This window comes from Rhamphochromis sp. 'chilingali' (genome assembly GCF_963969265.1).
Source record: "Rhamphochromis sp. 'chilingali' genome assembly, chromosome: 17".
In the NCBI taxonomy this organism is placed as follows: Eukaryota; Metazoa; Chordata; class Actinopteri; order Cichliformes; family Cichlidae; genus Rhamphochromis; species Rhamphochromis sp. 'chilingali'.
Genome location: NC_137944.1, coordinates 14,492,683 through 14,509,129, shown reverse-complemented (window position 1 = coordinate 14,509,129; position 16,447 = coordinate 14,492,683). Strand labels below are relative to the sequence as shown.

At 40.9% G+C, this 16,447-nt stretch overlaps 1 protein-coding gene across 2 annotated transcripts in view; it reads left to right on the top strand.

Moving 5' to 3' along the window:
• col8a2 (collagen, type VIII, alpha 2) overlaps positions 1–16,447 on the top strand; it is a 62,091-nt gene that overhangs the window by 19,757 nt on the left and 25,887 nt on the right. Inside the window, exon 1 of one of the 2 annotated variants that reach the window (XM_080863200.1) lies at positions 7,591–7,684. The exons of the other annotated variant lie outside the window; for it this stretch is intronic. The gene's annotated coding sequence lies outside the window, so the exon portion shown is untranslated. Of the gene's footprint in view, positions 1–7,590; positions 7,685–16,447 lie in introns of those variants that run through there. 2 annotated transcript variants of the gene reach the window in all.

Below are 16,447 nucleotides of genomic sequence, written 5' to 3'. Positions count from 1 at the left end.
CATATTTTGTATTTTAAATACGTAACGGCGGTACATGTATTCCGTTACTCCCCAACACTGGTTTTCATATTATAATTTATATTTAATTGTGTTGTGGTTTGCAGTGTTTTGTGTTGTTTCACTTTCAATTTGTAAAAGGAAAAAGCTGAAAATTTAAATAGTTAAAAGTTGAAATGTGAATAGTTGATTTTTGTATTATATAATTTATTTATTACATTTTATGTGGAGTGAATAAATAAAAGTATATTTACGGTGGCCCCTACAGACAAAGCACGTACAAACTTCAAATCACGTACCTGAAGCACGTACAAACTCAAAAACACGTAAAAACACGTACAAACTCCAAAACACGTAAAAACTCAGAAGCACATAAAAACTTTTGTTACCTAGTGGCTACACAAGCCAGCAAGTACCAACAACCGGATTTGGTGTGTGGTAATAACAGGTAAATGAACTTTTTAAAAAAATTTTATTTGACTATATATGAATACGGTGGCATGGTGGTTAGCACTGTTGCCGCACAGCAAGAAGGTCCTGAGTTCAATTCCAACACCAGGTCGGGGTCTTTCTGTGTGGAGTTTGCATGTTCTCCCCGTGTTTGCGTGGGTTCCCTCCGGGTACTCTGGCTTCCTCCCACCGTCCAAAGACATGCAGCTTGTGGGGATAGGTTAATTGGATAATCCAAATTGCCACTAGGTGTGAATGTTCGAATGAATGTGAGCACGAATGGTTGTCTGTCCCTGTGTGTTGGCCCTGCGACAGACTGGCGACCTGTCCAGGGTGTACCCTGCCTCTCGCCCTATGACAGCTGGGATAGGCTCCAGCGCCCCCCGCGACCCTGAAAAGGATAAGCGGAAGCGAATGGATGGATGGATATATGAATGCTTGTGTATAAATACACAAACAATACACATATGCTTTCATGGTTTCAATTGTGTAATTTAAGTGATCTAGGTAGCTCTGTTTTGGAAGTTCAGAGCTACCTAGATCACTTATGCTAGAAATATGTTTTGGAGTTTGTATGTGCTTTTTGGAGTTTGTACGTGTTTTGTCTCTAGGGTCCATCGCATATATTTATATATAAACATATATAAATAAAACCACTTTATTATTGTTAATAATAAATTAATTAAAGCAACAAAACAACCATGAAGAGCCGGTTCTCTAAAAAGAGCCGGAAAACCCATCAGTAGTACAAACCACTATATGTAATTGAGGAAATATGTTTGTGTGTAATTTTGCTAAACTGACACATTCCAGCCTTGCCCACTTCCTAATTCTGGTCTTCTCTCCCATTACTTCCATTACAACGTCACATCGACGTTATAATGGAAATAATGGCGTGTGGCATGTGTATCGCTATACATATACACATACACATAAAACTGCATCCATGCACACCAACATAAAACATTTTCTAAAGCTCATTCCTCATAAGATTTTTACAGACTGTTCAAAAACAATTACCAAGATCTACTGTACAGAGCTTGTTCTATCGACCAAGACAAACCGCACCCTGGAGATACATCACCTGTCACCTTCAGCCCACCTGATGTTTTCATAAACTTGAACATAGTCAGTGTCTCTTGTCCCTATCTCATGTTGTTATTGATAGAAATAAAAACACACACATGCACACACACAAAGTGTTGGGGTTTTCACTCCTAACACTCCAAACCTAAGTAAACATGCTGGTTTCCAAACCATACACAGTTGCGCTAAAGAGACGCGTCAGATGGGGTCTGGGGTTATGCTTTCTCAGCAACAGATGAGTGATTGAAAGGAAGAAAGGGGATTTGTGGGCAATTTACATATACGAGACTTTGAGTCACTTTGGGGTCGATTGCGAGGCGCAAGCAGCCATTTCTTTTTTTTTCACTACTTTGCTCCCAAAAAGCTCTCGTCATGATGGAGAGTGAGATGTGGGATGAAAGGGGGGGGGGGGGGGGGGGGGGGGGTACAGTAAATGGGCAGACAGGGGGAAGATTTTCAGATTTGGTTGATGATGCGCATATCCGCCTCCTTTTCCTCTTTGTTGCCTACTAGTACAATATTGCTTAACCGAAAAACCATAGCAGACGTTCTCCATCTGGTTGCAGTTTGGATCCTGTGCCAGTTTGAGTAGGAGTGATACAGAGACCTCCAAGAGGCTTAAAACAACAACAGCTCACAGTCAAGGGGACTGGTTGCATATTTCTAGCTACTGGAGTAATAAACATACTCTCTCTCAGATGCGCACAGACACATGTTCAAGCACAGAAATCCATGGATTCAACTCTTAAAATGATATTATGATAATTCGGAAGTCTGCTGAATTATTACATTCTGGAGAATCTCAAAATAAACAGCTATTCCGATGGCAATACAATTAAGAATTGTGTGATGTGACAGGATGAATATGATTGATAGAAAGTATAATATGTACCAAGCCCATGGCAAGCTCAGTGGTAGAATGTCCCGAAGTGTTTAACGGAGTTTGCATCTCCACACCTGTGGAACCAATAGTGAGCTACTGAAGTCAGATGTCCTGTGAAAATATTTGGTGGAATAAGTGAGGGATGGGGGGTGGGGGATCTGTTTGGAGGTTCATACCTAAAGACAGGCGTGTACTTTGGCTAAGGCGTAGGATTTCCATTAAACGTCAGGTTTGAGGAACAAGATAATATCTTCTCCAGAGTCTCTAGAAGCCCATCTTCACTTCTGTCCCTGTTACTCATAGACACACTCTGAACCGTGTGCTGGCAAATCTATCAGAAGGAAAAAGAAAAAGCACACGGTCATTCTCACAGGATGTATGTTTGTGGAAACTGCGTCACTTGCTATTGAGAGCCGTGGCCATCTGCATATTTTAAACTAAATGAAAAGTATAAATCTCTTTGTGGATTGAGAAACACATGTCTTCATTGCTTACGAAACCTGTTTTTTGTGGCAAATTGAATTGCTTAAAAAATGCTTGGCTTTCTCGCTAAAAGCAACTTTTTCTACTTTTTGCTTTTACCCAACAACTTGTGATATGCTTAAAGGTTTTATAAGGTCAGAGAGGATAAGCAGCCAGAATGTGGTATGGAAATGGGCCTGGTAGCATTAGGGGATTGGTTGAGGCTTTCCACTGATGAAAACACTCTCTCAGTTGCTCCCCACTTCTTTCTTTGAAGTCAGTGATGGTAACAGTTAACACAAATGATGATGTCCCCTTTGCCTTTGCAAGTATGGAGTGAATTGTAATGTTAAGGCTGTGAAGGTCTTTTGCAGTGCTAAGTTTGCACGTAAGCCATTAAAGTCAAATATTTCAGCAACAGTTGGATGGGTTGCACTGACATTTGGTCGAAGTTTTCATTTATGCTTGAAAGATGCCCTCATCTACAGTTGCACAATAAAAGAAATGGAGCCGTTGAGATTTTCCTGTATATTTTTGCATACATATAAACATCATCAGATTTTTACACTAGTCCTGAAACTAGATAAAGATAACCAAAACAAACAACCAAAACAAAGGTACTTTGTCATCTATTTAAAGTCAAATTTGAAGTCATTTTACTATGAGAAAGATGATTCACAAGTGGAAAACACTGAAAGACTGAAAAAGTGTGGTTTGTTTGGAAAGATTGCCAAGAGAAAATGCTTCTCTCTAAAAGAACATGGCAGCACAGCTTAGGTTTCCAAAGCTACTTCTGAACAAAAAACAAGAACAATGTTCTTTGTGGACATGTTTGGCCATAATGCATAATGCATGACTCACAGCACCACAAGACAGAATATCAGCACAAACACCTTATGCCAACTGTGAAGCACGGTGGTGGAGGTGTGATGATTTTGGCTTGTTTTGAAGCCATTGAGTCCATCATAACATCCTCTGTATACCAAAGTATTCTAGTCAAATGTGAGGGCGTTTGTCTGACAGCTAAAGCTTGGCTGAAAGTGGCTTGTGAAACAGGACAAAAATCCCAAGCACAGTAGGGTGGCAGAAAAATAAAAGAATCAAGGTGTTGCGATGGCCCAGTCAAAGTTCAGACTAGGGATGGGTATCGTTTAGGTTTTATCCGATACCGGTGCTAAACCGGTACTTTTGAAACGGTGCCGGTGCTTAAATGGTGCTCAAACCAGTGCTTAAAGAATGGAGAACAATAAATTGGTCCAAAAACCTCTCATGTTCAGCTGTTTTTTTGTAAAAAAAAGATAGCAATGTTAGCCTTTTCTGTAGCTATAGGGGATTTATGGCATCACTCTTGGCTGGAAGCAGTGCTTAATCAATGGAAAAAAACACAAACTTTGTCCAAAAACCTCTCATGTTTAACTGTTTTCCACTTTTTCTTTGGTCATTTTACCCTTTTTGGCCAGGGTGAAGGGAGTATCTGCCATCAAACAAGAAGACAGCTGCATGTAACTACGATGGTGTTTGCTAGTTCACCTTACATGCATTAATGTAATAACGTGGTTAGCCTACTCAGCGTAAATTATACACGAACAACATTAGGCTACTCACGCAGAGAAGAACGGCTGCTGCTGCCATCATCATCCGTCATCATTTCTGCTACACTGGCAGGGCTAGGGGCCAGGACTCTCCTCTTCGGGTTTTTGGGGGATGTTGCTAACTCCGGGTCGATAACAGGCACCATACCCGCAGTAGATGTGCTCGGTGTGAGGTCTCGCAGCAAGCTATCAAAAACGGCTCATTTCTCGGCTTTTTAAAAAAAAGCTATGGCATGTTTTCTTGTTGTTCATCAAAGTTGCATTTACCTTAGTTTAAGACCTGTCAAGGAACAGATCATTTCTTGTTATACCTTGAAAGCCTCAGAGCCCAGTAGGGGTGAACTTTCTTTTTGCCAAGACTTTATTTCTGTCAGAGATAAAAGTATTTGAACCTTAAGTATTAACATGTAATTTAAAGGTAAAATTAGAATCCAGTGCTTTTCATCAATGAGATGACAGATGTGAGTGTGCAGCCTTTGTTATTTAAAGCACTTGCAGTTTATCAGTGTTTTGTTTGCAACACACTAAGGAATTTCATCATGCCATAAGAAAAATTCTGACTGACTTTAGGAAAAGGGTTGTTGACGCTCATCAGACTGGAAAAGGTTACAAAACAATCTCTAAAGTGTTTGTTCTGCACTAATCCACTGTGAGACTGTACTGTACATATAAAGAAGAAAATCCAAGACCAGTGTTACCCTCCCCAGGAGTGGTCAACCAACAAAGAGGCTAGCCTGGATTCCTGGTCACAAAGGAATCCAGGGTAACTTCTAAGCAGTGAAATTCCTCTCTCAAGTTGGCTAATTTTAAGGGTCATGAATCCGTCATCAGCAGTAAAACAAAAATGGGTGTGCGTGGCAGGACAACAGCTACTGCTCTCCAGAATCAACACTGTTGACAGGCGTTTACAGTTTGCTCAAGGTCCTGTAAACAAGCCTTTTTCTTGCAACTGTATGCAGACACTCATGTTTCCCAGACAGCGTGTCCTGAAATGTTTGATCCTCACACTTTCTGTTGATCATCCACCTGAGGTTGATGTTTTTGTTCGTGACAAATGGCTCACCTTTGGTGATATCATTTGTTTACTGTGCTTTTTTTTTGTGATCAACATTTTATTGATTTAAAACAGGGTTGTGGGAAGGGGGTTGGTTCTGTGCTTTATGGCTAAATGCTACTAATAGATAATATTATTCACACAAAGCTAATTAGAGTAACACTGTGCCTAAGAAAGTGTAAAATGCCAGCCAGAGGTGTGAGGCATATCTATTTGTCTTGTGGCTTGCAACTCGTCATTTCACACTGCATTCATTCAGCCTACCTGGGGCTTTTATTTCTTCTGAAAACTTGTATGTGGATCCACAAAGACTGATTATTTTTTCTGTCTTAGCTGGAATGAGTCATACTTTTTGGACTGCTATAAAAACTGAAGATTTATTCAGTGTATCAGTAAATAAGACAGAAATATAACAGTCAAACACTAATGTTTAAGGCGATTTTAAGGAGTGATGTTATGCCTTCAAAAATACATTGAAAGCACAACATACATGAACATGGGAATTTTATCCACATTTACATTACATCAGTCACTTACATGTGTGTGCAAAGAGAAGTACCATTCTGCCTAAAGGGGGGTGTCTACAAAGTTTAGCTAAGTGACAAGGGTAACAAATGTGATCTGTAAAAGTTGCTGGCAGTGGGATGAGATTTGACCTTCTGAAGTGCTTCATAATTTCCCAGGTCATGGTGGGTCACAGGGTATGCACAGTTGGAAGTGAGGAGGCAGTGATGGTCTGGTGGCTTTTGACTGACAGGTGCTGGGCAGATGGCGGCTGATAAATGTCAAGATGGAGAATGGTCTGAAGGTTCAAAGAGAAGCTTCAACTTTGCCTCCTTTTAGAATGGTAAAGCATGACATACTCCTCCCTGACGTAGACTTTTAAAGTCTTCCAGAGAAGTTAGAGCAGAAGGTATGAACAGAAAACGGCTACATCTCGACTACAACGCTAATGCTGAGCTGTCAATTCATGTTTAATGTGTCAGGCTCGGATTAGAGGTAACAAAAGCCCCTCTTTATTTTCCTCCCGTCTTCAGTCACTAGCACGGAGCCACCAGTGGGCAGAAAGAGGGCGAATAACTCAGTGGATCAAACCCCCGTCTAAAATTGTGGCAAAGTGCCGGGCTGCCCCATACCACATAACTCTTCCCCTCACCCAGACTTTAATCTTTATTTCACTTTGATACCAAAGACAGAATCGCTAATGTGGGAGGAATGGAAGAGGAAAGGGAAGGAGGTGGAAAGAGAGGGGGAAGGGGCAGTAATGGGGGAATAATTGAGTAATATGGTTTCCAAAGCTGTATTATTTTTTCATGAAGCAGAGAAACGTATTCAAGTCTGCAGATCAAAGGAAGTGAAGCTTTTTATGTTCTCAGACCACAGTGAACGAAGGAGCTGAGGTTTCCCGCAGCGGCCTGCTCTCTGTCATCCAAAGAACTAGAGCAGCTTTCCCCCGTCTGCCTCTCTTCTTTCTCCACTGTCTGTTCAGTCCTCGCATTTAAGCCGCTGTGTCAGTTGCTGGAAGTGGTTTCTTGGCGTGGCAGAAAGCAGTTAAAGTCCTCTAATCAGCATGTAGATGATATCTTGTGTTCTGACAGTTAAAAAGGCACACTGTTAAACCTGTCAGCCCTGCAGACCTGCACTACTATCTTTTATTTCCACATGAGAAAGAATAACAAGACCGTCTTGAGAAAAGCTCCAAATAAATCACGGAAGAACTGACTCGCTCTCTTTCTGTGGCTGTTTAAGTGTCAGGTGTTTAACAGAACATAACTTCTGCTGTGTGTAAAATTTGACAGATCATTAACACGGGTGTATCCCAGAGGAAATGACACATTTTCTCATCTATGATCTCACTCACACACTTGCGCACATGAGATTGGAGGCATCTGCCCAGGCAGGGCAGGTTCACCCTAATCTGACTCACAGGACAACGCTTGGCCACTTGGACCCTACTTCACTTTGAGTGTGTTTGCAAACCGACAACTTGTAAACAAACAGGGTTTAAGAGGGTTTTCAACATCCACTTCTTCCCTCAAATCCTCTTCTTGTCCTGCCGGTTCCTTATTTTGGCAGGTCGGTCATTTAGGTTTGTTTGGAGTAAAAACATTGCATCGAGAGGTTTGGTCCACTGGAAGCACTGAACATGACTTCATGAAGGTATACCTTTCACTCTCCTTGCTTTATTAATGTTCCACATTGCGTAGAATGTGTCATACTGAACAGAAGACTCTTTGTGTTGGAATGAATGTGTGGTAATGAACCTTTCTGGAACTTCTTTAACTATTTTCATCCACTTGAGGTCAGCAATCAAAGTTGTAAACACAATGCTGTCACACCATTGCCTCTTTTGTATAGCTTATAGTTTAGAAAATTCCTTTTTTTTTAGCCTTTATAGTAGCAAAATGATGAAGTCTGAACAGGAAGTCTAGGAAAAATTGTAGCGGAAGACATGCAGTACCAGAGTCAGATTCGAACATCAGCATCTGCTTAGCAAAATTCCTGCCTATTCATGCATTATTTGAACCTTTCTTCCCCAAAGGAAGTCTCTGATTTTTCAGTTTAGTCGATAACTTTATGTGACTGCTGTTCGGCGCTGGCATGACATTATGCAGGTAGCATTTTTAGAGCTATTTTCTGCAATGATCTTCTGACAGAACAACATGTTCATCATCCAAATACTTCAAAGGTATTTTCTCAAGACGTGCACCTTGCGCTGCCTGTAAAGCCCACAGCCCCAATCTCTGTCTGTTTTGATTTATTCGGTCTGGACAGGGTCTGTTTTAGGAGCCTGGCCTCCGCCGCCTCGCTGCATCGGGCTGTCCTCCCCCGCTGCTACTCTAGTATCCAAGGATGTATCTCATTCTCATGTCTGTGGTGTAAGTTTTATTCCTCTCTAATTCTCATATTCCTCCCACCAATCCTCCCGTCCCCTCCAGCTGCCAAGTGCAGACAAAGAAGCTGCTTCAGCCCTCTTTTGGTCTGGTGATTATCTAACTGAGGGCCCATCAATCTAAACTAACTCCAGACTCGAAAGAATGTCCCCTTCTTCTTGCTGCCAGGTCTGAGATAAACACATATCTGATCTTTAGAATCAGCCCTTAATGAACCATTAATGCATGCGGACTGATGTAGCCTTTGCCTGCCTTATCATAACCTTCCAAAACGGAGCTCCATTATTGCTCGATGCACTGATACAATCTGATTAAAAGCAGCAAGCACAGATCCTACTATTCAAAACCAGAGAAAACGTGCCGAGTGTTGCTTTATTTCCTCCTAATTTCCAACCATTTGCTACACAATGCAAAACGAGACGGTTATTATTGCGTCTAGCCTCACGGTGGTTGAATGTGCTGTTTTATTGAGTCTTGGCAGCGCTGCAGGAATTCTATGAGGCAGGTGAACAAGGAAATGGAGCTCATTCAACACCACGCAATTATCTGAATGTTTGTTGTCAAATGCTTTCCCCCCCTTTCTTCCTGATGGGCAGTGCTCGAGCTTGATTCTTGGGCTCAGACCAGGCACTTTATAGTCCATGTAACCATACATTTTTTGTGCTTGCAGCAGTAACAGATTCCTAAATTAAATCAAAGTTTGCACATACAGGCCTCACATAGCATGCAAACATGATAAAAATGCTTTAACAGAGATATATAAAAGTTTGCAGATTTTTTTATCCATTCCCCTGAACTGGCCCTGACTGACAACGCCGTCTTTGATCTGCTCATTATATCTTGTCTCATCTGGAACATTCCTCTCTCCATGTGTCTGATCACCTCCTGATGATTAAGACTATGAGATAAGAGAGAAAGAATGAGGAAGGCTTGGTTTTAATATAAAAAGAAGCCCCGATGTAATCAATTGCAGGAAAGAGAACTAAACAGGGAGTCACCCTCATTGAGTTATTTGCCAAGAGAGTGGAGGGTTGTTGACAGAGCAAGGAGAAGCAGAGTACCAGAGTGAGGCTGAGTGATAAAGAGAGAGCCCACCATCTTTTTCTCTTTTTAGGTAGGAAATATTGAGTTAACCCCTGTATACTTGAGACATGTTTTCCCCTGTCCTCCTTCAAGCTTGAGTTGATTTATTTCACCTCATCCCCTCGGTCTCACACTCCATCGTCCAGCATCTCCACGTTTTATTCTGTCCCTTGTTCACCTCAGTTCAGCTCAACAGACAGGAAAATGCACAAGACATGACAGATGTTAGAGAGCACGCCAGGAGAGTTTAACTGCAACTTTTGTTGAATGCAATCGGAGTAATCTGGTGCAGTAAAGGCAAGCGAGCAAGCTGCCATTTTCAGAGGAAGTTCATTTTCCCCCAAATGTTTGCCAGGGTGAGCTGAAATGCTGCCTTGTATCTTTTTTGTTTTTTGTCTTGGCCTTATTGAAGCAAGATGCGGTTCCGCTGCCAAACTGGCGTATCTCTGTCTGTTCTCAGGTCCTTGATATTTAACAAACGCATCTGCAGAGCTGCACTTGATCACGAGGAAATTAGCAAGCTGCTCGTCTGAGCTATCTTCAGTGTGAAATCTACTATATGTCAGCTATATATAATCCAAAATGATTTGAGGTAAATAAAGGCGTTGGCTTTTTCTTTTCTTTTGGAAGTTTGTTGCCACAACATTGCCAGGTTTACATGTCGGGATATTTTGGATTGACTGAACTGGAGAGCAGTGCACATGTTCTCAGGGAAACGTCTTTAGTGTTCAAGTATGATTGAATCCGAGCCACACATCTCAAAATGCTGTATTATTTCTCTATTTAAATAAATGTATTACTGACTTTTAAAAGGTGGCACACGGATATTAAAGGCTATTTTCCCAAATAAATTACATAAAACAGGAGAGAAAAGATCAAGGATGTAACATTTACTTTACATTGTGGGATACATATAGCCCACTTTGGTCTTAGGTGGGCTGGATCAGTGGAACTCCCCTTTCTTTTCCCATTCTCCTTCTTATTTCTTTTATACATGATAAAGAAATGCCAGTATGGTAAATGAAAAAAAAAAGTGTTAGTATGACTTAAAGTCTAAGAAATAAATGTGTAAAGGTATAGAAAAAGAAAAAGAGAAAGTTTCAGTTAACTGACAGAAATTATTATTTTTTTTTTTACTTTATACCCATCATAAAAAATCTAAATAAAACAGAAATTTCTGTAGGAGATTGTAAAAAACCAGGATTTTTTCTGTCCTTTAATTGTTTATATATTACTTGATTACTTTGGTGTCACATGAACGGCCATGGGGGAAAAGTTGCAAAACATATTAAAACACAATTTAAAGTCCAAAATGTATTGCCTTCCTTTTTTTCCCCCAAAGGCATCCAGTGGGACTGATCGGACTCTTTGCTGGGCCAATTCTGACCCCCAGGCCTTATGTTTGAAACCCCTGGAATAGATGATAATAAAAGCTGATCTATAGTAAAGTATGTATTGCATAGTATGTGTTTTCCCGTGCGTTAAACGTGGCTTTCACTGTAAATTCACCAGAATGCCAGAACGTATTTGACGCTTTTTGTGGGACGACCAACACAGACTCGGTTTAATGTGGACCCCCATTGTTCAAGCTAAACACAGCTTTATGTATGTGTCGAGTACACAATGTACAGTTTGTAGGCACCTTGAGGCTTTATCTCAGTGTGAAATCACAAACTAAATCAGACATCTAGTAATACGCAGTATTGTGAAATAGGACTGGGCACAAACCCAGCTCTGCACTCTACTTGTCATCGTCTGACACTTCCCAGAGCTCCTAAAGCCGTCTAGTCTGACCCGGGCTTCTCCTGTGGCTCTTATAGCCTTCATAGGAGCTGGTGTGGGCCCACTGTACAATTACTCAAACGGGACATATCACTTGGTTTTCTTACAACTTTTACACGGCCCAGTGTGTGAGTTTCAGCCGCCAAATAACTCATTTTATGTCTTTCATACTCAAGAAGCAGACTGATTATGACTGCACAGATGTAGCCACACTAAAAATCCCACTTATCACATGCTTGCTCCGCTGACACTGATCACTCGAGTTAGACACTGGCTGGAAAGTCTAAATTCTAGAGTGAAATGGGAATTATGGCAGGATTCTAAAGTCCTTCTTGCATCCCACCCTTTTAAATTTCTTTCAATTGAACTTTAATGTCATCTTTACAACGACATACATACTCCACCCACACAAACACAGATGCTTGCGCACACAAAGCTTTGTTTATACAATCCACCAGTAGATTCGGGGAGGTGTGAGGCCAGAACTGGCAGGATCTTCTTACATAGCCAACAGTTATAGCCAGCAGCTAATAAAGACTTGCATTGATCCTGATGGGTGGGGTGGGCTTCAGCAAGGACCACAGTCAGAGGGGGCTTTATGCTGGTGGTCTGGTTCATATGCATGTGTGTGTCTGGTGTGCTTTGTGGGCTCTTTTTAGCTGGTTATGTCTGAAGCCTGAAAGAACCAGCTGGAGTCAGCGGTGTTTAAAGTGAGTGATCAATCAAACGAGGGCCAGTGAATTGTTAATGGTCCTCAACTGGGATTCAAACCGTCTAATGAATATCGATTTAAAACATGTGGGTGGCTGAACGAACAAGTGATCCTGCACAGAGGGGGATTTAACAGATTCCTCTCTGCCCTTAAATGTTTAGAGAAAAAAATGGAGGAAAAAAAGAACCAATTTGGTTCCAGGCAGCAAAACTTTCATCTTTCGCATCTATCCATCCATTTCTACTTATCTATTTAGTGCCGTAGTTGAGCTGGAGCCTATTCCAGCTGGCAAAGTACATGCTGGACAAGTCTCTAACACAGACAGCCAGAGAGCCATTCATACTCACATTCACACCTACAGCCAATTTACCAGTTAACCTAATGTGTTTAGATGTGTTTAGATCTCTGGACTGTGAGAGGAAACTGGAGTACCAAGAGAAAACTCACTCAGGGGTGGGGAGAACATCCAAATTCATCCATCGATCCATTTTCTTCTGCTTATCTGCCGCTTGTTCGTGGGGGCAGCAGTCTAGGCAAGGATCTCCAGACCTCCCTCTCCCTAGCTACCTCCTCCAACTTAGGGGAAGGATGAGGGGAAAACCAAGGTGTTTCAGATGAGATGCAATCTCTCCAGCGTGTCCACACCCACTGGGAATGAGTCCGACTTATTGCTGGCTATGCTTACCAGGCTCCTGCAATGGTTATACAGGGATTAAATGACTTGTAGCAACAGGTCAGATTGTTGTCACATGTAGATTTGTTGGGCAAACTTCCAGACACCCTCAAAATTCAATTCAATTCATTTAAATTGATATCGCCAAATCACGAAACCTTTGCGACACCAGGAAGCAAAAACTCCCTTTTAGCAGGAAGAAACTTCCGGCAGAACTAAGTTCACAGGAGAGACAGGAGGAAGAGTTTAATAATGCAAAGTGGTGTATAAACAGCCTGAGTGTGAAAACAGGTAAAGAAAGATAAAAAGTCACAAGAGAAACTGTCAGTCAGGGATCTAAACCCACAATGACTCAATAATGCAGTTTGGGTTACACGTATATTCTGTCATATTATAGACAAGAATTTACAATGTACTTTGTGTTGTATCGTGATAGTTTCACTTATAATAAGTTACTTCAAGATTCTCACCTCTAAATAAAAGTGTTAACACCACTATCATGCTAACAGCAGCAATGCTACAGTGAACAAGAATTACTTTTAGAGTTTACCGAGATATCACATATTCCCATCACCTAACACCTCCACACAGTGTGTTAGACCTTTAGGAAAATGCAACAGTTTACTTTAAAGGTTATTTCCTGTTTTTCTGTTGACTATCAAGAGGAGTTTATGTCATTGTAATCTAGGCTTCAGTCTTCAGTTTAGTCCAGGAACGTCCAGGGAGCCTGCAGTTACTCAAATGCATGTAGTCGTTTTCTTGTTTCATTTAATTTAGGGTCCCGGGCTGCATTTATTTATTTATTTAGTTTATGGCGCTATGTAGTATCGGCTTAGATTAGCAGAAAGGAAAAAGTTAAACTTGAGTACCAACCAACACTGAAAAATTCCAGTAGTTACAATCAACTACTTTAGTCTTGTTTACATGCATTTACATATACTTTACATATATTCAGGCCCTAAATAAATAAGAAATGATGAAGCTCATGCGGGCATGTGTATTTACAAACTGCAGATTCATTCTTCTATTTCTGTGTGACGCCAAACAGCAGAATTTATTTCTCCCTGTCTATTGTCTGCTTTTCGGCTGTCTGTCCGCCTGCCTGCAGAGAAGCCCATTCAGATGGAGCTCAGTCAGTCTGTAGAGCAGTAGCCTCCAGCTTAGAGGCATTTCAACTCCTTCAGGGGGATTTGACCAAGATTTCCTGCCCCTTATTAAATTATAATCTCCCTTCTGCCTCCGCTTCTCTCTCGCCCTTGCTCCATTTTCCTCCATTTTGGACAGAAAAATAGGTCTCCCTCTTTGTTTCGCTGCCAACTGATTTGTGTATTTGTGTGCGCTTGACACATGCGCGTACGTGTGAATCTGTTTCAGATGCAAGAAGAAGCAGTGTGCATCTGAAGTCGCTCAACAGGGAGCTCAAGAGCCAAACCTCTTCTTTTTTATTTCTCTTCTGCAGCTCCCTGTTTTTCAATCCGCCCCTCGTTTCTTAATGACTTCACATCTCCTTCACAGCTTCTTGTTTTCTTCTCCCCGTCTGTTGCTTCTATCTTGTTTACAGTCGAAAGACATATTATTCTTTTTCCTCGTCCCTCGATACAACCACAAGTGTAATCTTTGACAGTGTGATCTGTTGTTGCTCTCCGTTTTCGTGGAGTGTCAAACTGTGGAATCCTTTGATAGAGACAGACTACCAGAGGATTTTTCTGGGCTTTTCCTTCCTGGAAATTAGCCCCAGCTACGTGCAGCTTGGGACTTTTTCCAGTCTTGGCAAAAAAGAATGGAACAATTGATGGTTTGTGATTGTTACGGGTTTAGGCCCCTTATTTCAGGGCCCCAGAACATTTCTCACCTTCAGAGCCCCGAGTCTTAAATAGACCCATGTGCTTCTTCTCCACATGGGCTTTGAGCCCTTGCCACAGCCAGCTTTGACTCTGGATGAACTGCCACCGTGAATATTTTCTCGCATAGCAATAACAAAGCTGTATAGCAAAAACCTCACTGAGAAACTCATTAAAGGGAAATTATGAATCATCTGCAATTATAAATCATTTGAAAGGTGGCTTATTTTGAGTTCTTTTATTGGTCCCGGCTTTGTCAGTTTTCTGTGCCTTCCCTGACCTCTGTCTGCTGAACATTTTAAAGGCGCCATTATGGCAGAAGCAAAGCCACCCACCCAGTGAAGGGAACAAGGTAACAGCTACTTGGAGACACTGGCACAGAAGCAGGAGACATAACACAGACCAAACCCAGCCCATTACATTAAAGACATACAGATTACTGTGTCCAATCCTTGATCCTGAACTACACCATCCTGTCTGAACAAATACGTGTTCACTAAGCCCTTCCCCATCAGAGTGATTATACTATCCGAGTTATTCACCTTTTAAAATGTACTGTATGGGCCTATAATGAGACTAAGAATAAACCATTTTGCAGGATGCTTTTTACAGCATTTTTACAGCTTCTAGAAAACCAAAACCACACATGTACATGTACACATGTACATTTCAATTCCTTTAATTTTAAATATGTTTATATTGTCTATCCTGTAAAATAGTCAGATGTCTATTCATATTAATGTACAGAATTCACCTGCTTGCTGCTACTACTGCACATTCACCCAATGTATATTCTACATATATATATATATATATATATATATATATATATATATATATATATATATATATATATATATATATATATATATATATAATGTTTTTCCTCTACACCCCCCCCCCCCCCCAATTTTTTTTGCACATGTCGAGGAGCGTGTCAGGCTACATTTCACTGTGTGTTATACTTGTATAACTATGCATGTGACAAATAAAGAACCTTGACCTTGACCTTGACATCGTGTAAGAGATCCTAAAACATGGATTAAACATATCTTTATCTGCTGTACTGTAAGAAATTGCCTTGTTTTGATTATTTATTTATTATTTTGTCAAGTTAGGTCATGTTAGGTTGGAGGGGAAAAAAAATCAACCTAGGACTAGATAATCCACTTCACTAAAGCCAGTACATGCAAAAGTATATCAGTCATTTTACTTTATACAACCCTGTGACAGAACTCTCACTTTCAACAGGTCAGATGGAATATGAGTTTTCCTCCTGCAGGAGAAAAAAAATAGTTTGTTTGTAAATGCTGTCATTAAAGCCTCAGTGACACAGTCCTAGAGGTCTGTTGGTGACTATATGGAAACCACCGGTTGCTAGGGAAGAATGAGTATTCCCTAACCAGCTGTAAATGATTATTCACAACTCTTGACTCTTGGTAAACTCTGCATTGGTGGACTTCCCTTTCTTTGCATAGAACGAGCAATGCAAGTGGGCGCTGATGCAAAACCACAAACCTGCCTTAGATGGGGTGGAAAATTGAGCCTTGTAGCACAACTCTTACCCCCTTAGATGGCTACTTGGGGTAACCCTTGTTTTTCTTTTCTGAACTGAGTTTTTGTCATATTTCAGGCCCGTTTCCAGAACAAAATGACTGGCTGTGCATCAGAAGTTGGTGAATACGATCTCTCCTTATACACTTTGCCAGGGCTACCCTTGGAAAAACCCAGAACCTATTGAAATGGTCCGGAAACCACCCCTTTACTGCTATATACTGGGCTGACAGAATTCATTGAAGGTATGGGGGAGGCCATTTAAATGTTTCTTACCTTGTAAAAAAGTTTTTTGTTACCTAAGTTGTGTAAAAATAAAAATAAAATCATTTCTTAAAACCATAATTACTACTAACCAAAGTACTTCCTGTGATAAACAGGAAG